Below are 24,169 nucleotides of genomic sequence, written 5' to 3'. Positions count from 1 at the left end.
GTCTAACCAAGAAAGAGCAGGCAACACCAGCAAGTCATTTTATAGTTTAAAAACTGTCTATTGTAGATGCACACTAGCAATATAGCATGGACCCATCAGAACCAGCTGCCACAGTCATCATTGCACAGCGGATGTATATGTTTAAATTTTTGTAACGATTAACAACAGACAATGGTATAGCAGGAAACAGTACTCAATAAAATTAGGACACAGCCATCCAGAAAGGAAAACAAATCAGCAGGAAACAATCAGTTACTTTTGTAAATGGTTATCTTGACCTGTACCCCTTTTTAGGGCATTTGATGTCAAAACATCTGCTTTCAGACTTTTTACAAATTCTGACCTTGACAGATGTTTATTTTATATTTCCAACCCTCTTGTGTCCCTTAGAAGCCTAAGTAACTAACCCTTGTTGTTTGGTGAACAGGAAAAATATATATACTTCTGTGCTTCACTCCTGGTTAATAGCAGACAAGACTGCAGTCTTTGCCATATAAGATAAGATGGTCCCTTAGACTACATTCCCATATGTGCTTACCTGGAAGTAAACAGGTAGTGTTTACTAGTGTAAACATCCTGCTCTCTAAATTTGTACTGCAAATTAATATTGAAAGCTAAAACATTAAACAAATTTAATTCTTTCTATGTATGAGAGGTTATATGAAATTTGGAATACGCTGACTGTGTAAGTTTAATAATATAATCCTGTTTAGTGAAGTTCAAGATGGGATCTTTTTAAAAAGAATTGTATTCCATAGTTTAGAATAAGAAACAAAATCTGTAGTGTGTTTTCTTATAAACTATAGTACAATTTTCTAGGATTTTTTGTATGTATTTTTACTCTGAACAGAAAGAGAACCTAAATAGAACTTCTTATGAATAACTAGGTGGGGATTTTATTATGAAGAAATTAAATGCCAACATTTTCACTAATCTTATTTTTCCTTGAAAACATTGCAGATTAAAAAAAAAAATCTTAGCAACATAAATGTGTATGAGGCTGTTCAGCTTCTGTCTTGCCCTCTCATTTACTCTTCCCCCTTACAGTTCCATGCAGTTCAACTTAGGTAAAAAGTTATATATAGCTATTACATAATATCCTGTATGATATTCACCAGAGCTTTAACTGTGGGTTATAGGTTCACCTCTCCACTAACCACCAGACTTTACAAACCTCTGTGTTCACTTCTGCTATCATGCTGTGTTATCATTCAAGAAATGCTTTTGTGAACTAAAATTTTATTTCTAGAACAAATATTGTAATATCTGCAACTTGCTAGTTATATTTCTCCCTGGCCAACAACCATCTCGGTCCAACTGCCAATTGCCACATCTATTTCTGTTTGGAACCCTCAGGGTGCTTCCAAACATTTTTTATTGTGCGATCACCCTGCATCAAGAATGCAATTTTACTGGGGTCCAGACAATGTTGTCTTCCATTTTAACCTTCCCATGTTTTCCCACCATTTCTTCTGCATTTTTTCTCACCATAGAATGTGCATTAAGGTGAGAACAGCTGCATAGTGGGCACTATCCAATGTGGTGCCTTTGCCCCCACCAATTCTTTTTGCACCACTAATTCTCTTCCGCTCAAGCAGGACTCACTGCCTATGCAAGGGGGGTTTAGCACTTCCTAGCAGAAACCCTGAAACAAGCAGAATCATTTCTGAAGGGAGGGAAGGAGCCAAAAGCTCCACTGACCTACCTCTTTTGGAAAATAAGAATTTATGCTGGTTTGGGGCTGCATTGGAAGTACTAAATTGCCATCACAAAAACATTGGGGGCTGTTTGCACATGCATTGGTGGGATGAAAAAGAACTGGTCAGTGGTCCATTGGATTCTGTGCAATGTCTTTTGATTGGTAGCGCAAGAAGCCATTAGTCTTGAAACATTTTCAAAGAACTCCAATATCATTCTGTGTATTAGTGAATTCACATGGATGAGTGCCAAAAAGATGGAATCAAAACAAGGCCACTGAGAAACAAGAGGGAAGTACCATCATGCTCAAGTAAATCTTAAGATAGACAAAAGTATACTGTGTGTGTGCGCGCGCGCGCGTGTGTGTGTGTGTGTGTGTGTGTAGGAATCTTAAAAGAGACAAAAAACAAGAACCCAAACTGCCCAGTGAGGACTAAAAATGCTGAGTGATGTCCGGAAGTCACAGAAGATTGAATGCCTACTAGAAAAGAAATAGGAGGGCGGCAGAAATTGGCTCTACCACTTATAAGTACCTGGAGGTGGCCATGGATGGCTGAAACCCTGAACAAGGATAAAGATAGGGGATAGAGGTATACTCTTGCATTTTTGGCTCCACTTGTTCACAGTCATTACAGTCAAGAACTCCCTTTTCACTGGTTAGTACTAGAATGCACTTGTAATGCTTCAGATTCTGGGCTGCAAGTTAGGCAATTTATACTTTGGAGAACATGCACATTATTTCTCATCTTTTTTCTGTACAAAATATATACATTTATACTGTATATAAATGTGCATGAGTCTGTTCAGCTCTGAGAACAAGCAGTCATGAACCAAATCGTTTATAGAAGGCATAGTTGGATGGATTCAGAGGAAAAGCCAGTTGCTTGTTTCTATGGGCTCTAGGGAATAAGGTGGACACAGTCCTACCACATTATGGTTCCCTTTCTCAGGTGCCTTATGGCAAACCCTTGGTGCCTCCTGAAGTGTCTGGTAAAATGGCAACACCTGAAATTGCCTGAATGGGCTGGTTCCAACTGTCCGGGCCTTTTAAGATGTAAGTGTAGGGAGATTAGGAAAACAGGTCCAGCCAATAAGTTTTTTTTTTCTTTTAGCACATTTTAAAATTGATTTTAAAGATTACATTTCCCAAAGGAAAAAATAACAACCACCGCCACCACCTCCACAGCCATCTTACACCAACATTTTCCCTTCCTGATACCAACAAAATTGGGTTACCAACCTTGTGATTCATTGTTTAACTACTTCCATTGCTGCATAAACTTGGCACAGGGCCACCTTCCCTGACTAACTCAATTAATCCATGTTAATTTATTTAGAACTGCACAACGCAGCTTAATTGTTCACTCTTTGATTATTGTGATTTGATTAGTTTACCAATACTTTGCACATACTATTGTAGTGGAAACAACTATCGGATGAAGGAGTATTCCCTCTCACTTACCTGTCGGCACTCTAATAAAATAAATCTTAGCGTCAGAAGGTAACTCCCTCACTCCCAATTTTATTATCTAATGCTAAGACTTGTTGCAAATATCTCCTAGCCTCTTTGCACTACCACTAGCAATGGAAAAAATCCCTACTTGCTAAATAATTTTCTGATTTGTTGGATAGACCACTGATACCGCGATCAGAGAGGCTACCATACGACTGAACAAAACAGGAACCAGGATCTACTAAGGGACAGCTGTTATTGAACTCAGATTCCATAAAAGTGAAAGCTTGCTTACTTTTTGGGAGCATTCCATATAACATCTTGATTACTTGAATATTAGTGTTTGATTATAGGTTTGACTTAGCTTGTAGTAATATTAAAATCAAGCATTAAACATGTTTCTTTATAGTTGAAAGTTCTGGCTTTGCTAAAAGACTGCTACTTCTGAAAAGGAGTTCTTGCCTTTGATGTTACCTTGCTTATATGAATAGTATGCCAATAAAATCAGTAACTTTAACAGAGACAGGACTGTACAGTCTTCCCCTACCTGGTACACTCCAGATGTTTTGCATTAAAATTCTAGCATCCCTGGCTATTGGCCATACTGGCTAGGATGAGAGAAACTGGAGTCCAAAACTAACCAGCAGCAAGCCTGAGCACTGGTTATCCTATTAGAGGCTAACACCAAAGCATCTGGACATTTACGTTCTGCCCATCCCACTATATTGTACTATTCACTTTAAATTCCCACGTATTTTCATCCCAGGTTGTGCCCTCATTATCTTTAAGAAGTAACAGGAGAACCAGCCCACATAAATCCACTTGAGATACTGCAAGTTCAGAATGCTAACTAATCAAATAAGTATAATAATTCCAAACCCCAATGAACTAACATCCATCTGCACTACAACATGTTGTAAGATCTTTATTACCAGAAAGAGTCAGGCCCTCTGGGTGTATATCTCATTTATTTGAGGAGTTACTGCATCTGGCATAAATGGACACCCTCCTAAACACTTTCCAGGACCCTTAGGTTTCACAACATATGTAGCACAGCAAAGCCAAGAGAAAACGATTTTCTCCTGATATGCTCATTTCCCACCCAATGGAAATTATACTGTAATACCAGCTGCTATAGAACATGTTCCCTGTGGATTCATTCTCAATCATCCATGTTTTTGTTAAGCATTTGTTTGCCATTGTGATTTGGCAAGAAACTTGAGAAATTTAAGTTTTGATCAAAATCAAGGGCAGGGTATTTATTTGTCTAGATTATGGAAGGTCATATGGCTGCTTATTGTCCCCTTTTCCTGTCTTACACATATACTTGGTAGAAGAAATACTATCTAATGGATCACAGGAAGCTGCCTTCTCCAGAGGCAGAACATGCTGAGCTGAATCTGAACTTGGGGCCTTCTGCATTGCTCCACCTGGGTTCTTTCCTCTCTGGCATCATGGCAGTCAGCACTTCCCTACAAGCAGCAGCTAGTGAGCTGGTGTGGGGACAGGCCCATGATCAATGTAATTTATTTATTTATTTAAAACATTTCTATGCCACCCCCATCGCAACAAAGCCTCGGGGCGGCTCACAAAAAATATATATTAAAAAAAAAACATTTTAAACCCCCCAAGTGCATTCTTGGCTAATTTAAAATCCTAATAAATACAATAATTTAGCAATTAAAATAAGTTTTAAATAAAAAGGTCTTAGCCTGGCACCGAAAAACAAATAACGACGGTGCCAGGCGGACCTCTCTGGGAAGCGCATTCCATAGGTGGGGTGCCACCGCAGAGAAAGCCCTCCTCCGGGTACTCACCCTCCTAATATCATTCACAGAGGGTTCCGGAGAAGGGCATCTGTTGCTGATCTCAAGGGGCGGGAGGGCATATATGGACGTAAGCACTCTTTCAGGTAACCAGGACCCAAGCCGTTTAGGGCTTTATAGGTCATAACCAACACCCTGAATTGGGCCCGGACATCAATGATGCCACATTACATGTTACTGCTATCCAACATGACTGGAGATGGTAGTGACTAGGGAGAAACAAGCTGGAAGCAGCTGTTCATTTCATGCAATGGCTCCTAAGCCTGCTTCCGATGACTTTGTTGCTTGTTGTAGAATAAAACCTTCATGTAGAGTATATCTGCTACATGAGATGTGAAAATGTATACATCTTTGAAGAGTGTCCTGTTAAAATGCATGTGAACAGGGAAACAGATTTTTCTCCAGCTATCGCTCACATTTAAAGAAACACGTGAACAGGGAGAGGTTGAACATGTTTGGTTTGCACTTTATGAGAGACCAGGAAAAGAGCAATGGATCCTTTGGGAGAGGGGAGTAGGGGCAGTTAGGCAGCACATAAGCTTTGCATAAAGAAGGTTTCTGGCTAATCCCTGGCATTTCCAGTTAAGAGGTTCTCTTATACAGCTGAGCTGAAAAGAAAGCACTGCTTGAGTTCACTGAGCTAGATGAATCAACAACACGACCAGCTGAAAAAAATATTCGTATAGTGTTTTATGGTTTCATGCCCATATGAAGACACTCTCATTTAGTCTGCCATGTCAAATTAGCTTCAAGGAATGCTCATTTTCCTGAATCATTCCACCTTTCTTTTGCAACAAAATGATGGGGTTGTTGTTCAGTGGCAGAGCACCTGCTTTGCACGTAGAAGGTCCAATGTTTGATTCCTGGCTTTTTCCAGTAGGGTAGAAATAGTCTGCGTGACACCATAGAGAGGTGTTGCTACTACTAGATGGACCCACAGTCTGACTCAGTATACCAGCAGCTTCCTGTACTGCTAGACTGTTACCTGTGTTCCCATGTAACAATTAGTGTGATCCCTTGTCTTTAAGGAAACTGCTTGGGATTTGGTAATATCAAGGAAGCGCAACCACAGAGACTCAACTTTTTATGAGTCTTTAAAAGAAACAAGGATCCACTTGTTCTTAAAACTGATGATATCATGATATTTGCATGCAAGTATGCTTTTATGAATGTAGTTAAGGAAATAGAATTTCCTTTTTCTTAATATGGATGCAACTCACAAAACTGGTTTTGAATTCAAGACTGATTCCAAAGGACCACTACTCAGGAGATCTGCATTCTTATTTTTCATTTGTTTGAATAACCATACAATGGGACAATCTTTGAAAGATAATAAAAAGGATACCTCATTGCACTTCCTATACTCCATTCCACAATTTGTTTGCATTGCCAATTTGAGATTGAAGTGTTGTTGAAAATGGAACAACAGTGATCTGGAAAGCTATTTCCTCAGGGGCCATTATTCTATTATTTATTTATTTATTTAAAACATTTGTATGCCGACCAATTGTGCCACAGCACCTCTGGGTGGCTTACAACACACGATAAAAACACAATGAAATATAATAAAAACCATAACATATTATATATTAAAAGCAACAATAAAATACAGTAAACATACAAAACAAAGGTCTATGGAAATTAGTTATTAAAATGTTTTTTTTAAGAAGGAAGGTCTTTACCTGGTGCCAAAAAGGAAGACACCAGCCGAATCTCCTTGAAGAGGGTATTCCAAATATGGTGAGCAGCTGCAGAAAAGGCCCTCCTCCTAGCAGCCACCCCCTCTCCTCCTTAAGGGATGGCTCACACAGGAGGGCCCCTGCACAGATCTCAAAGGCTGGGCATGGGTGCAGGAACTCCCTAAGATAACTGGGGCCTAAGCCGTTTAGGGCTTTATATGCCAACACACTCCTTCATGGATCACTGCCTTGTTGTGGCAGTGTGTAGCTCAATGAAGCTATGAGCTATGCTGTGCAGGGCCAACCAAGACGGACAGATCATAGCAGAGAGCTCTGACAAAACGTGATCCACTGGAGAAGGAAATGGCAGCCCACTCCAATATCTTTGCCATGAAAACCCCATGGACAGTACCAAAAGGCAAAAAGATATGATGCCGGAAGATGAGCCCCTCAGGTCGGAAGGTGTCCAATATGCTACTGGGGAAGAGCAGAGGGCTAGTACTAGTAGCACCAGAAAGAATGAAGCAACTGGGTCAAAGCTGAAAGGACACTCAGTTGCAGATGTATCTGGTGGTGAAAGGAGAGTCTGATGCTGCAAAGATCTATACTCCATAGGAACCTGGAATGTAAGATCCATGAATCAAGGCAAGCTGGATGTGGTCAAACAAGAGATGACAAGACTGAACACCGACGTCTTAGGAATCAGTGATCTAAAATGGACAGGAATGGGTGAATTTAATTCAGATGACTATCAGGCATACTACTGCAGGCAAGAATCCCTCAGAAGAAATGGAGTAGCCTTCATAGTCAATAAAAGAGTAGGAAAAGCAGTACTGGGATACAATCTCCAAAATGATAGAATGATCTCAGTTCAAATCCAAGGCAAACCATTCAACATCACAATAGTCCAAGTCTATGCCCCAACCACTGGTGCTGAAGAGGCTGAAGTTGACCAGTTCTATGAAGGCCTACAACACCTTCTAGAATTAACTCCAAAAAATGATGTCCTTATCATCATGGGGGATTGGAATGCTAAAGTAGGAAGCCAAAAGATAACCGGAATAACAGGCAAGTTTGGCCTTGGAGTACAAAATGAAGCAGGGCACAGGCTGGTAGAATTTTGTCAAGAGAATACGATGGTCAAAGCAAACACTCTTTTCCAACAACCCAAGAGACGACTCTACACATGGACATCACCAGACAGTCAACACAGAAATCAGGTTGACTATGTGCTCTTCAGCCAAAGATGGAGAAGCTCTATACAGTCAGTAAAAACTAGACCAGGAGCTGACTGTGACTCAGATCATGAGCTTCTGGTTGCAAAATTTAGGCTTAAGTTGAAGAAAGTAGGGAAAAGCACTAGGCCACTCGGGTATGACCTAAATCATATCCCTGATGAATATACAGCAGAGGTGACAAATAGATTTAAGGAATTAGATCTGATAGACAGAGTGCCTGAAGAACTACGCACGGAGGTTCGCAACATTGTACAAGAGGCAGCAACTAAAACCATCCCAAAGAAAAAGAAATGCAAGAAAGCAAAATGGCTGTCTGAGGAAGCTTTACAAATAGCTAAGGAAAGAAGGGAACTGAAAGGCAAGGGAGAAAGAGAAAGATACAAACAATTGAATGCAGAATTCCAGAGAACAGCTAGAAGAGATAAGAATGCCTTCTTAAATGAACAGTGCAAAGAAATAGAAGAAAACAATAGAAGAGGGAGGACCAGAGATCTCGTCAAGAAAATTGGAGATACGAAGGGAACATTTCATGCAAAGATGGGCATGATAAAGAACCAAAATGGCAGGGACCTAACAGGCAGAAGAGATTAAGAAGAGGTGGCAAGATTACACAGAAGAACTATACAAGAAAGAGCTTAACATCCCTGACAACCACGATGGGGTGGTCACTGACCTCGAGCCAGACATCCTTGAATGTGAAGTCAAATGGGCCTTAGAAAGTCTGAGCAACAACAAAGCTAGTGCAGGCAACAGTATTCCAGTTGAGCTATTCAAAATCCTAAAAGACGATGCAGTAAAAGTGCTACACTCAATATGCCAGCAAATTTGGGAAACTCAACAGTGGCCACAGGATTGGAAAAGGTCAGTTTACATTCCAATCCCAAAGAAGGGCAATGCCAAAGAATGTTCAAACTACCGCACCATTGCACTCATTTCACATGCCAGCAAAGTTATGCTCAAAACCCTACAAGCTAGGCTCCAGCAGTATGTGGACTGACAACTACCAGAAGTACAGGCAGGATTTCGAAGAGGGAGAGGAACTAGAGATCAAATTGCCAACATACGCTGGATCATGGAGAAAGCTAGGGAGTTCCAGAAAAACATCTACTTCTGCTTCACTGACTATGCTAAAGCCTTTGATTGTGTGGGTCACAACAAATTGTGGCAAGTTCTTAAAGAGATGGGAGTACCAGACCATCTTATTTGTCTCTTGAGAAACCTATATGAGGGTCAAGAAGCAACAGTGAGAACTGGACACAGAACCACTGATTGATTCAAAATTGAGAAAGGAGTTCGGCAAGGCTGTATACTGTCACCATGCCTATTTAACTTATACGCAGAGCACATCATGAAAAAAGCGGGGCTAGATGAATCATCAGTTGGAATTAAGATTGTTGGGAGAAATATCAACAACCTCAGATATGCAGATGATACCCCTCTCATGGCAGAAAGTGAAGAGGAACTAAAGAGCCTCTTGATGCGGGTGAAGGAGGACAGCGCAAAAGTTGGCTTGAAACTCAACATTAAGAAAACTAAGATCATGGCACCTGGTCCTCTCACTTCCTGGCAAATAGATGGAGAAGAAATGGAGGTAGTGACAGATTTTATTTTCCTGGGTTCCAAGATCACCGCAGATGGGGACTGTAGCCAAGAAATTAAAAGACGCTTGCTCCTGAGGAGGAAAGCTATGGCAAATCTAGACAGCATACTAAAAAGCAGAGACATCACCCTGCCAACAAAAGTGCGTATAGTCAAGGCCATGGTTTTCCCAGTTGCAATGCATGGCTGTGAAAGCTGGACTATAAGGAAGGCTGAGCACAAAACGATTGAGGCCTTTGAATTGTGGTGCTGGAGGAGACTCCTGCGAGTCCCTTGGACTGCAAGGCGATCAAACCAGTCAGTCTTAGAGGAGATCAACCCTGACTGCTCTTTAGAAGGCCAGATACTGAAGCTGAAACTCAAATACTTTGGCCACCTAATGAGAAGGAAGGACTCCCTGGAGAAGAGCCTAATGCTGGGAACAATAGATGGCAAAAGAAGGGGACGGCAGAGGATGAGGTGGCTAGATGGAGTCACTGAAGCAGTTGGTGTGAGCTTAAGTGGACTCCGGGGGATGGTGGAGGACAGGAAGGCCTGGAGGAATGTTGTCCATGGGGCTGCGATGGGTCAGACACGACTTTGCGACTAACAGCAACAACATGCCAGCACAAGCACCCTGGATTGGGCCCGGGTCACAACTGGTGACCAAAGAAGATCTTTCCGTGTAGGTGTTCCGTGGGCCGCTCTAGGGGCTCCTGTCACCAACCGAGCTGTACCAATTATATTCTGTACCAACTGCAATTGCTGGACCGTCTTCAATGCATCCCCACATAGAGTGCATCACAATAATCTATTTGGGATGTTACCAGTGCATGGGTGACTCTATCTTAAGAGGGGATCCTTCAAAATCACAGAAACATAGAATAGTAGAGTTGGAAGGGACCAAGAAGGTCAACGGCCAACTCCTGCTGTTGCAGGTCACCAATTTATATTATCCCACTTATTTTGCCAGTCACAACAAGCCCTATTAAATTAGCAAGGCATGCTTAGTTTTATAGGGGAAATGGGCAGAAAAAGAAAAATTAATTTCATATATTAGATTTTTATACTACCTGGTAGCAAAAGCTCTCTGTGGGGATTTACAGATAAGCAAACAGCTTTACCTGCATATAAACATAAAGAAGAAACACATACACGTCTAGCTGTTAACAATGCAAATACACATGGTTTTTCAAATTCCAGAGAGTGGAGGGCGTATTCAAAAGATACGATATTGATTCCAGCTGGGTCTTACTGGGAAGTTCATTCCAAAATCAGGGGGCTGCCACCAAGAAATATTTGTTTATTGTAATATATTAACAAACATGCTTCAGGACTGGTGATGGTCATTATGGTTGGTTGGTTTTTGCAGTAGAATGGGAAGCTGGCTTTCTTGAAATGGTTGCGAATTTATCATTCAGTGAAAATAACCTAACCACACAGAATGCATTTTTCCTTATACCCCCGCCTAAACTTGAACCAATGAAATACAAACCCCTGCAACCTACTGAACTTACTGAAACACATCTAAAATAGACATTCAAACAATCTGTTGCTCTAGAAATTGAGATCTTTAAATAGTGTAAATAGATGTGGCACCATTTACACTCCTGGATAGAGAATGTAAATATAAGTAGGACAGACGCTCAGACAAGATGCCCGCTATTTCCAGCCAGACTATAAACAGCACAAGAACAGCTTCTTTTCTGTTTTGCCCTTTCCCTTCTATTTGCAAAAGTAAGCTCCCAACTCAGTCAGGAGCACCATGAAAACGAACAAAATGTCTAGCTTTTGAACTCTAGTGCACTCTCCTTCCTTGTACTGGGTGGGTTTAGATGCCTGCATAAACCACAGCTAGAAGTAACTAAGGCCTGATTCACACATATTAATCACTTGATGACTACAATATCAGTTGATTACTTGCATTGTGTGAAAGGGCCTTGCAAATATATCTCTTCCTATCTTGCACTCGTTGTTTGGAAATGAAGTCAGTTCACACTTTCAGCTGCTTGACAAAAAATGTACTGTAATGAGCTGATGTTCATGCAAGTGTCAACCAGCTTAAGGGCTTCAACTTATAGCCTTATACCATTTCATCTATTTGGGACCATGGCACTTGCAAGTATTTTTTACAGGAATATCACCCTTTTATTAGGAAAACTGTGTGTATTGCTATGTGTAATAAGTGCATTACATCATGTGAAAGTTATTTCCTTGTAGGAAATAATTCTGTGTGAAGCATCTGTTCTGCTAATAAAAATAAGCTTGCACCAACATGACATGCTGGGGTGCATGTCTCTTTTCTAGAAGAAAAACATTTTACTCTGAGATTTATTTGTACAAAGGCCACACTCCATTCTGACACTTTATGTTTGTACATTTGTGACTTTGTAAGTGTATAAAAATCTCTACAGGAAGGAGTTTGAGGGCCTAGCAGACGTAATTCTCTTAAAGTGCATATAGACTCAGAACCAAGTTCAGGTGCGTTCAATGTGATTTGCCCCTAGGTGTGTATAAAATTATAGCTTTGCTTTTTAACCATGTTTAAGTCATGATCAGGGGCAGATTATGTGACTTAAAGCTCCTCTCCCTTTGTACACAATACTCCCATTCTACCTGCCATTCTTACTATGTTTATAGGTTACGTGACAATCAGTCCTACTCACAGTTAACAATAACCAGGGATTTCTATTGGCCAGGATTGTGAAAACATTTTCAAATGCTGGTTTTAACTCTGTTCAATCAAAAAATTCTAGTTACCACTGATCAACCCTTGGTACCACTGTAACTCTTAGCGAGTGACAGAACTCATGTGCAAAAGGTAGGAAGCACTGTAAAGAGGCAATGTGCAATCCTACTCTCAGGGTGCAATAGTTCAGGTCCTGAGAAAGCATGGGCAAACAGAAAGCCATTCTGGCTCTAGTTCATGGATGGGGCAATTCAAAGGGGCGTTCCAGGCCCTCATGATGGTAGGTCTGTGGTATCTTGGATGTGTTAGTCCAAAGGAATTAATGGCTTCATAGCTCAGATTTATTAGTACTTTGAGGTGTGTCAGAGAGACAACAGGAGCTAATGCAGATGCTGAAAGACTGGCATGCTGGGTCTCTAGGGGGTCCACTGCTATGAGTGGGTGCATTCTTTGCCAGCAGAAACTCCCAAGGAGTCATCAAGGCAACTCCACTCACCTACTGCAGGTAGGCAAGGTACAGTAAGTGAAGCCTGCTGCCATAGTGAAAGCTCACAAATACAAGTTACTCAGAGGAAATACTTGGAGTTATTGCAATGTACCAAATAACTAATACTTAAGCTTTCTTGTAAAACAATCAAAAGAAACAAAGGGTGCAGCTGTAGTGAATGAATTTTACCATGCAAGCTAAAATAGGATTCTCTTAATAAGGTAGGGACACAAAGAGTAAATTTCTCCATAATTCTTTACATTGCACTTATTCAGTCAGTGAGGTAATAATCATCTAACAGATTTAAATAATAGGATATGCAAAATCTAAAGCAATTAGAAAACTAGTCAAAGCCTAGAGGGAACAGGTTTTTTTAAAAAGGGAACATCAGTAGAGAAATTGCCTATTATTTTAAACTGAAAGTTTATGAATCAGCCTTAACTTTTTAACTACTTACTAAATATATTTTCCTTGTGACATCAACTAAGAACGTATGCAAATCACACACCTAGGTACTTGACCTGGGTCACACAGTTACCACAGCCCACTATAGCTTATGAACTATGATGGGTTGTTGTGCCTATGTGCACAGGTTGGCAATTCAAACCCCTCCTGCTGTGGTTTGTAATTACATGCAAGTTATTCAAGAATGGGTTGTTGATGTGGTTGAAAGCCATGCAAAAACCATGAGGTTTTTTTTAAGATTTTGGCTGGCTTGTCAACTACATCAACAACCCACCCTCACCAGGTTCACATATAATGATAAACTATGGCATGCCCCACTGTGCCCTGTTCAGAATGGCAGCTGCCACCACAAGAAGAAACCTCAGAGAGAAAATCACTCATGGTGGTTTCTTGTTAGGTATGAACTTGTCTTCTGTATACAATCCCTTCTTTCCCTACTTTCCCCTTCCTATTATTCATTCAAACATATTACTAAGGCCAATAAAGCTCTTTTATTGGTATAAGATTTGAATTTTGAATTTATGAAAAAGCTAATCCATTTTCCATCCGTAGGTGATGGGAATGGATAGCTCCACACATGCTCTAGTTAACCAATAAAATTTAGGAAAACAAAATTAAGCATATGTAAAATGAGGAAAGGAAATCTTTATATTTATGAAGGAATACCACATTATAATGTACACACTATTTCAAAGATCTAAAGCTCTGATTATTTCTCCAATAACAGTTCACCAAAAGGTATCCACCTTTTTGGAACCCATAATTTGAAATTACAGATACTTCCTGGGTTACAGACTGGGATAATGGAAAAGTAGAGCCACAGATTCACACATGGTTACTTATGTGTCTTTTCTTTTCAAAATGAATATTGATTTATGTGTCAGGGGAAAAATGGATCTCATAATGTATGAATGGTAGAGTGGAAGTTTCTCTTGCAAATAGATGCTAATATCCTGCTAGCTGGTCACTTTCACAAATAATTGCTCACACAAGCTGTCTACTCATATGAACAGGGTAATATGTTAATATTACAAGCAACTCATATGTGCAATCATTTCCCCACCAGCTATTTTCCTACCCAAAATGGCCTTCCACCTGCTTTTCCACCCATTTTCCCAGCAAGTGGAAGAGCAGCTGTGGTGGTGGTAGGGATTCTGAGTAGGAAAACAACTGGAAGGAAAGGGATTAAACAGTCCTCCCATCACTATTTCTCAGTTACACAAGTCTGCCATGTAGTACCTCCTTTAGGCCTCAATGGTAAGAATTTTCAGAACCCATTCATCTGATACATTTGCCATAGCATTCTTCTCTGGCAGCTCCAAAATAACATCATTTGACAGTAAATAACCATCTTGAGGACTCACCTAATGAAACACTTTACTGGAAGTAAAGCATTTTCTTTGGGAGCATTAGCCAGGATATGCTAACAATTTTGGCAGTGATAGAAAAAGGGCTCAGTAGAAAGAGACCAAACCATGTGTATTACTTTAGCAAGCAATTTTATGCTGGGGATTTAAAACAAAGATACAAATGTACTCAGCTGTTAGAGAGATAAATACATACTCTTTTGCACTGACAAAGACTATTAGTGACAACTGATATCATCCTTTAAAAATAGTGCTTTCAAAGGCAAAATCTATTCATCCTATCTAGGTATTACTTCCAGAGCTTGTGGTGCAGTTATGGTGAATCGCACATCTCTGTGTTACACATCTAGACACACTGAAATGGATGCATGCATTTACATTGCACATGAGCACCCCCACATAGCACAACTAGTTTCATGCAACAGAAACCACTGGAGACTGACTGGGTCCCATGTCTAAGTTTTCTGTACAGGAAAACTACTCAGTTTACAATGACACCAATGGATAAAAGGGCATGATTAATAAGAAATACCAACATGTCTACATTTAAGCACTTCCATGTAATTGTGACAAGTGAGTTTTGATGCTTAAGGAGAAAACACAGCAACCTGATAAAAAAATGGGAGGCAACATTTCCCAGATGTTGGCATTTTGTACACCTACTGGTGACTATTCATATGTGGAAATCTGAAGAATCTTGTAAATAATATTGTAGTGGTTTGAAAAACCTGGGCTAGAACAAACAGTGCAGGCTGTTCTTGGGTTCTCCTGGACGCTAAGCCCAATGCATGCTGGATCCTCCAGGTTCACAATATTGTGCTGAAAGAGAATGCCTCTTTCAGACATTTAGCAGGTGAGAAGATACCCAGCTCTGCCAGAATACTAGGTGATGGTAAGAAGTGACTCATGCAGACCAAGACACAATTGTGAACTCTCCACACACTTCCATAGAAATGATAACAATTCTCTTTTTTGCTGAAACTAATTCACTGAGCAGCTTACCAAAGTGATAGCAGATTCCTGACCATGGGATATGCCAGCTAGGCTTGGTGGGATTTAAAGTCCAAAACATCTGTAGGATATCATGTTGGGAGAGATTGACCAGAACAGGTCCCAGGAAATGCAATCACAATGGCACTGAGAATATCTTATTTTACATACTGTTGTTACTTCAGAGAATGAATTAGGAGAAACTTTGATAAAGTTTAGTCTCATTCCCATAGATGCGTTTCCCCACTACAACTCTCCTTAGTGGCAATGCTGGGTGATGATGATAGATCGTAGTCAAAGGCATTTGCAGGGTACCGTGTTGGGGAAATCTGCCATAGTCTGTAGTTCTTGTATCAATGCACATGAACTCAGTTGTTTTTGTGAACAGCCTGCTCTTCAAAGGAGGAAATCTTAATTTATGATAATCTTTAGGGTTCTTCTTTGATTGGGAATATTAAAGGCAAATTCTAAACCTGGGGTAGCTTTATTTATTTATCTATCATATTTGCATATTGCCAGGAAGCCAAAGTGCTCTGGGCAGTTCACATGAAGTACTAACTTATACATTTACTCACATTATGGACCACGGCTGGATCATTACTACATGGAATTGTCTTTTAGATCATACAAAAATACAAAGGATTTCATCATGCAGTAGGCAACAAGAGCTTAGAGCAGGGGTCTCAAACTCGCGGCCCGCGGGCCAATTGCCGGGAGGGGCGGGGCCTGGGGGAGGGGTCCTGCAGCCTTCAAAGCGCCGGCGGCGCCCGGGCCGGCCTCCGGGAGCCACGCGGGATGAGCGGCCCACCACCACCGCGGGGGTGGACTGCTTGATGCGGCCCAGCCTCACCCAGACTCTGCTTCCAGCAGCCCCCAGGTAAGTTGAGTTTGAGACCCCTGGCTTAGAGTATAGTTTAACTGCAGTCATCATAGGAATTGATAAAAAGTCCAGTTGTGAGCTGTTCCAAGTTTCCTATGTACAAGTTGGTGCCCAATGTACCACACTACATGCAATTTAAATGAACGTTTCTTTTAGTTCACTGTGCCTTCTGCCAGACCAATTAAATGTTGTGAAATTTTCTCTAACCATCATTCTCACTACTATGTATGACTAGTAGGAAACACTCTTTCCTCCCTGTAGAATGAGAACAGATAGGCTCCTGATGATGAAGGGACTCCCTTATTTTTGCATTTTGGGATATAAGAACTTCAGGGAACCTAACCTAGCAGTGAAAAAGTCTACTTTGGTACACAGGTGATGCTCTGGTTCCTTTACCAGTGTGGTGCAAGAACAGACCCTTTATATCAGGTCTCCTACAAATGATAAGTGCTGAACAAGAGGTGATATAATGTCAACCGGGTAACATCTCAAAACATCTACTTTGGCTATTTCTCCAAAATACAAGGTTTGGTATTCCAAATTCCTAATTCCAGTAATTAGTCAAGAAACAGAGCCTTGCATGGAAGCTGTGCCTGATGATGTAAAGGTTAAATACCTATAACAAAAAGGCACATATTTCAATGTAATCAAATATTAACAGCCTTGCTCTCCCATAAGGTACTCCATTTAAGGCACATTCTTGTCCTACTTTTCAAGGCAAGGACACAAATGGACACCTGACCTCTGGATTTGCAAGAGAAGTAAAACCTGCAACAGTCTGCCTCTGCCATAGCACCGTACATGTGGCCAAAGTATATATCCTTGTGAAACTGGACAGGAGAGAAGTGCTTTTGGGCACTCCCTTAATGGTCCTGGCCAAGATGGAATAATTCCTTTGTAAAGCAAATTTCGGGTAAGTGGTCCACAATGATAAAGAGAAAGATGAAGAATCTTAGATGGTAACAGCAGTTTTGGAAATGGGGTTTGTCTCCCGCCCACACATACCTACTTTTGATAAAAGTTGTTGCAATCTAGGGGTGAGTCCAGATAAGCCAAAATCAATATTCACAATGCATGAAATTGCTATGATGCATGTCAAGAGACATTATGAAATTTAAGTCCCCCATGACCATGCTTTGCTTTGTCATTCTTACCCAGGCAGCAAGGGGTATTGGAGAAGGAAAAACCCTCAAATAATCCATGGTCAAAAATCCACCAACAACTCCTGCTGTTCTAGTTCTGTTCTAAGAATCAGCAAATGTTCCTTAATCCTCATATAAATCATGATTGCCAAGTATAAACAACAGGACAACTCCCAGGCAGGGCTGGATATGCAAAATGGTGGCCACCCATGCCCCACACTTGTTGCAACCTTGTGGGCTAGAAAACCCAGGGAGGGCTGTTATGTCATGCAAATCAGATTGGGAGACCGAGAAATAAATTTGTAAGCATCTTAAGGTGCTGTGATATGGGAGAAGTGGACTTTGGCTGTCTGCTGGAATGTTTAAGACAGGTGCCTTTATGTATATTCCTAAAATTGTAAGCAATTGCAGATATCACAAACCGCCAATGTTTCAGCTTCAGTGACCACTTTCCCAGGAAACTACTTGGAACATCTCATTTCTTGGTGAAGTAGAGTAAGTGTGATACAATAAATGTGCTAAGTAATTATTGCATGTATGACAGGTTAAGGGAGCAGAAAAGAGCCCATGAGACCATAGTTTACTGTGTGAACAATAGATTTCCATCCTTCAAAAATGTGTATGCGTGTGTGAAATTCACTTGGGGTTGTTACATCAATGTGTGGGAATTCAGTAATATAAGTAAACACATACGAAAACACATTTCAAACGCCCCATCCCAGCTGGTTGTGGTTAATGTGGACAGGTGCAACAGAGCAGTGATGTTTTCCAGACAATGAGGCAGGTGGCAGAACCATATTTTGATGCACAAACCAACAACCTAATGTGTGGTCAGGCTCTATATCCAAATTGTGTGCTATCATGGTCTGGGATTTACCTGGTCATACCTTCTAGCAGCTGAAGGTATGGCAGGGGCGTGCGGGAGGGGTGGGGGCATACAGAAGAATCCTTCCTTCCTTCCTGACCTTGGCAAGTGCTTGCCGCCTGATGCGTATGCCCTCCAACCTAGGATGCATGCATGGTGCACATGCCTACAGGAACAGCAAGCTGTCCAGCAGCAATGTAACAGCGAGGTTTTGAAGTTAGGTACTTAATCAAATAAGACATCGGTGGGGAGAGATCCTATTTTACTCAGAACCCAAGTTCATAACCTCTGTTACCAACATGCGGATAGTCGGCGTGTTCGCATTATTCTCTGCCTCCTTCCCGGCGGCCTTAAGCACAAGCGTGAGTGACAACAACCTTCTGCCTAGCCACGGTTCCTCGCCCATCCTTCTCTTGTTCGTCCCTGCTTAGCCTCGAGCCTTCTCAGGACCCAAATCCGATGAGATGATCTTACCTGCTGCCAAGCTACCTTTCAGCCGAGAGCTTTGACTCTTGCTGTGAGGAAGCGATATCCTCGCCTGTCGCAATCTGCGCAGCCGGAGGGCGTGAGGGATCGGTAGAAGGGCGGAGGCGTGCCCGCCCCACGACGGCTGGTCTCTCTCTCTCGATTACCGTACAGTTTCGTTTGGATGCCACCTGCGCAGTCGCTCTCCTAGGTGCGTGACAGGGCTTTATACTGTCCCTTTCCTTTACTGCACATAACGGAGGGGTTGGGCCACAACACGCATGGACCAGGTTGTCGGAAGGCACCCTCCAAAGTTGTGCTCCACTCTCCAGCGAAAACGAAACGTTGCTGCGCTTCGCTTGTGTTGCACCGGCTCAGTCCACGCCGTTTCTTTCTGCAGCTTCCGAGACCGTTTGATGGAAGAGGTGGGAAAGAAAGCCCTTAAATCTCAAATCGCCTGTAGACCCACGGAAGGGAGGTTTAACGGTGGCGAAAAGGAAACCCAAGACAATCGCCGGGCAGCTCGCAAGATAAGAGGCTGCGCGCCGTCGCCTGCTCCGCCAGCACCGTCATTGGCGGACAGTGGGCACTGCAGCGGCTCAGCCCTTAAGTCAATCACGCCCTGGTTGGTTTTCTTCTCTGCGGACGATCCGCAGAGCCGACGCGGTCTGTATTTATTTTGAGGCTCCCCCTGCTAAGGAAAGGGTGGGTCGCGCTCAAAGGGAACGATACAGAACTCAGGCCGAAAGCGCCTGCTTCCTCCGCTCTTCATTTCTGCCGCTTTGGTTCGGTGTGTGCTTTCTCCGCCGACCCCTCCCCCCTTGGCATGAGGAAAGCAAAACGATGCCGACAGCCCCCCACGTTAAAATCCCAGCCTGCCCCGTGACGAATAAATTGGAAGTGCGGGGGTGCCTGGAGGAGGGCCTCGGAACCCGGCCTGCACCTGCTGCCTGCCTGCCTCCGCCCCGGTTCTGGCACAGCGAGGGAGCGCGCCCTGGAGAGGAGAGGGAGGCCCCGCCGTCAGGCAGCAAAGCTGTGCGCAACTTGCTGCCCTCCAAGTGTGTTGGAAAAGAATGCCCAGCATCCCCTGCGGCTGCTTTTGGATTCATGAACCCGCATGGTACTTGTAGGATTTTTGCCTCAGCTACTCAAGTGAAGTGGCTTTACTTGAAAACTGTACTGCTGAGTTTTGGGGTTCGCATGTGCATGGAGAGAGGAAGTCATTTGCTGTTCCATTTCCGTGTATCGCCTCCCCTCCCAACACACTGAAAAGCGCTTAACCATACAGAAGAACCACACATGACAATTATCCCCATTTTGAAGGGGCTGAATCTCAGTTTATAGGCCCATGTCCATTCTGTCCAAGCTCAGGTTCAGAACATCACCTACCTCACCAATAATAGATGAAAAGGAGAGAGACAATGCTCCACACATCACTGAATCAGTTCCCTCAGTGTGATTGAGATTGCTGATCTTAATCGAACAGCATGGCAGGTAAAATAGAGTTCAGTTGCTGTGGAGCAAAGCAATAATCTCCCAGCACCACCTTCTGGAATAACTGCAGAAGAGTGCCCCAACATCTCTATTTAACTAAGGATACAGTAATGAAAAGTATAGACTTTGACAGGAAATGATCTGGCCACGACAAGGATGACTCCTGTCTTCAGATCACCAACCTCATGCCCAACAGGAAACCACATCCAGAGTGTGTCCTGCCATATGTGTTGGGTCAATGACCATGAAGTCCTGAGCTGCTCTAGATCCACTGGCCTTGGCATGTATCATCCTGTGAGTCTTCACTACCAGTTGATACAGCCCAGTATGTTCCTGTCAATGATCTCTCCTCTACAAGCTCCAACATGTTCAACCATTTGCTCCCTCAAATGGTCCTGTCCTTTTTCCCCCTTTCCCCCATATAGTCTGGCCTGCCTTGCATAGCATCTGTGTGGTACCACCTCTATTACTTCGGATGCCTCTTCAAATCCCACCTTTACCATGGAGGCTTTGATACAAGCCTTTCACTTGTTCCCATGCCCATGTATAATTGCTAAGTGTATGCACCCACACCTAAAACAACTGTGTAGTGCTTCCCCGTTTGTTCCTCTCTCCATTCCTCATCCTTTCCTTTCTTCTGTGAAATTTTTTAGATTTTAAACTTTCTGGGGCAGGAAACAGTCCTCATGTTCTCTGCAAAGTGCCATTCACAGTGATAATGGTGTCATACAAAATACATGCATACATAAATAGCAACAATAAATATTGGGAGAGGCTATATTTAAATAATAAATATTAACGCAACAAATGAATGGTTGCTTTGAGAGATGTACCCATCTCTGAAAATGTATTGATTTGATTTGATTTGATTTGATTTTTGAGAGGGAGAGCACTTTAGCTAGTCCAATCTGCCTGGAAGTAGCCTTGAGATTACAGAAAAGATTCTGGGGATCCCCCATCACCTTCCTGAAGTGGCTCAAGTAGTGATAAGAGCCATGGTGTGGTAGAGAGGGAACATGGAAGAAATGCAGCTCTGTTACATTGTTCACAGCAGGAGTTGTGCTCTTTCTCAGGTGTTAACATAGCCTGACCTGCCTATGGTACCATTCCCTTGACTTTTGGGGGTGAGAAGCACCATGTACTTTTCTGCCTCCGGACCGCCAACCCTGCCTGTGCTCTGCCTACAGGAGCTATCACATGAATTCCTGCAGTTCAAAATTTATAACTATATATGCAGCTGGTAGAGTGAACTTTAGTGAGTTGCCATACAAATGAAGTCGTACTGAAGATGATGTAGCCTTGGCTATTATGCTTGGCCTGCATGGGGCCCGACTGTCTTACAGAGTCAGGAGGTCTTCCACCTCAGGAGGAGCAGGAGTACAATAGAGAACAGGTGGCATTGGGTTTGAGGAAACAACTTTACCGACAGCTAAACATCTGGACTGAGGGAGTCCCAAGCATGCCTAGAGAGGGATAGAGAGCAAGAGCAAGGTAGTGAACAGGGATGGTGACTGAAATCCTGCTTAAAAGCAGGCTGCTTAAATCTAGTTAATATGATTTGAGCAGCCTAACTGTGTGCAGGAATCACAAGGGGATTACAGCCCTGGAGGGAGGGAGGAAGAACAAGCCCAACCAGGAGCAGCCATGGAGAAGGAAGTGAGAATTAAAGGGAGCAGACGTGGTACATGCTGGAAGCAGTTGCTGTGGGTAGATGAAGATTAGGATCTCAGCCTTTTGTTTTAAAAATTGTCTAGGGCTCTGAAGCCAGCTATCAATCTATCAATTTGCTTATGGAGTTTTGGTTTGGTTTTTCTTGATAATATTTGCAATTCTTAAAGTTAAGTTAGGTAAATTTATTCTGAAGGGAATAAGTCAACCTTCTCTTTCTAACCTTCATGCAGTCAAGCAATGAGGCATTCTTCCAGTGAAATTATTTTTTATGCCATCTTGTATAGATCACATTCTAAAGGTATTCCATTGGATAGTGACTAAATTACATTAGCAGAACATGGAAACTAAGTGAATACCTTTAAATGGAGAATTCTTTATGTGCAAGTTCTAAAATCTCTGTAAGAAGTCAAGTTCTGATTTTTAATTTTTTTTAACTTGTTTCTTTCTTGCTTGGTTAGTATGGATATAGGAATTTATTTTAGAAAAGAGAAGGATAGCCTAAATGTATAATCTCTGTTTTGAAAGAATGCATCTTTTTTGATGTCTCTTGACAGAATGCATCCTCATGACTGGAGCAAAAGGAGAATAAATCTTCCCTCAAACTGAAAAAACAATTCCCAAAAGATTCCACCAAACTTGGGTCCTCCCTCTCTTTGCCTTGGCATCCCTTCAAGTCTGCAGTTCATCACCCCATTGCATGTGTTTATCAGTGACAAGCCATGGGAATGCTATCAGGTTAATAAACGAAACAGATGTAACTACAGCCTAAACCTGGAAATAGCTCTCCATTTTTTACCAGTTCCTAAACTGGTGACAGTAAGATTTTAGGTGTCCTTAAATGCAGCATTTTCTCTTTATTCAGCAGTGCAGATATTCTTTGTAGTTATAAAGAATTCTCTCTTGTCTTACTGAAACACAGTGTATAGGCAATAGCCTGCAGCACTCCAGGGATAGATTATTTTGAGCACACTTGCAAAAAGCTGTTAAATGTGTTAAAATGCATTCTGGGACAAAGCTGAAATACAATCTCAGCTTTTCCCCAGGAACAGTTCTATCCCCTTCTGCAGGGTCCTTCTAGAAGGTTTTCGAAGTATAGTAGTGTACATTTACAAGTGCAGTAAGCTGAGGTGGGGGAGCTCTTTCAATCTGAAGGGCAATTTTTGGAAGAGCTCTCAGGCTGCATTTTGTGAGTAAAACCAAAGGCAGAGGGGGTGGGATTAGAATACCAACACCTCCACTCCACCCCCAGCATATTATTGCTTGAATCTCTTACTGCAAATAATTAAGCCACAGGAGAGGCTTTGGAACCTTTTAAAATGGCAAAAACTGCACCAAAAGCTAGGAAACCACCAAAATGCTTATTGGTTAGAGGGAAAGGGCGGGGGTGAGAACATCTGTGACTCAGATTCCTTAGGGGAGGTGCCAATGTTACCGTCTGGTCACACATTGTTGGATGAGTTTCAGTTACTGCAGCCTGATGATGTGGACAAGGTGCTTGGACAAGTACGTACCACCACCTGTGTACTGGACCCCTGCCCATTGTGACTACTATCCAAAGCCAAACACGGGATTGGTTCCTGGATCCGGGAGGTCATCAATGCCTCTTTGAAGGACGGCTGGGTGCCTGCCCCTCTAAAGGAGGCGGTGGTCAGGCCAGTCCTAAAGAAGGAGTCCCTGGATCCAGAGATGGCCGCCAATTATAGACTGGTGGCCAACATCCCATTTTTGGGCAAGGTGCTGGAGCGGGTGGTGGCGGGACAACTGCAAGCTCTCTTGGATGAGACTGATTATCTGGACCCATTTCAGTCCGGCTTCATACCCGGGTATAGTACTGAATCTGCCTTGGTCGCCCTGTAGGATGACCTGTGCAGGGAGAGAGACGGGGAGTGCGTCCCTCTTGGTTCTCCTGGACCTCTCAGCGGCTTCCGACACCATCGACCATGGTATCCTTCTGGACAGGCTAAGGGGGTTGGGAGTAGGAGGCACTGCTTGGCAGTGGTTCCGCTCCTACCTCGATGGCCGGTTCCAGAAGGTGGTGCTGGGGGACTTTACCTCTGAGCCATGGCAGTTATGCCATGGAGTTCTGCAGGGGTCTATTCTGTCCCCCTTGCTCTTCAACATCTACATGAAACCACTGGGAGAGGTTATCCGGAGGTGTGGGCTGCGGAATCATCAGTACGCT

The 24,169-nt window shown here is 42.5% G+C and overlaps 1 protein-coding gene across 2 annotated transcripts in view; it reads right to left on the bottom strand.

Moving 5' to 3' along the window:
• The window catches only part of FGF1 (fibroblast growth factor 1), a 61,180-nt gene extending 42,284 nt beyond the window's left edge, over positions 1-18,896 (bottom strand). For both annotated transcript variants that reach the window (XM_044454435.1, XM_044454436.1), the window contains exon 1: positions 18,832-18,896. The gene's annotated coding sequence lies outside the window, so the exon portion shown is untranslated. The remainder of the gene's footprint in view (positions 1-18,831) is intronic.
• Positions 18,897-24,169: the final 5,273 nt, after the last annotated feature.

The sequence above is a fragment of the Varanus komodoensis genome, unplaced genomic scaffold, assembly GCF_004798865.1.
Source record: "Varanus komodoensis strain SLA01 unplaced genomic scaffold, ASM479886v1 scaffold7_3, whole genome shotgun sequence".
Taxonomy (NCBI): Eukaryota; Metazoa; Chordata; class Lepidosauria; order Squamata; family Varanidae; genus Varanus; species Varanus komodoensis.
The sequence above is the reverse complement of the archived record's forward strand: the minus strand, read 5'-3'. Positions and strand labels throughout refer to the sequence as shown.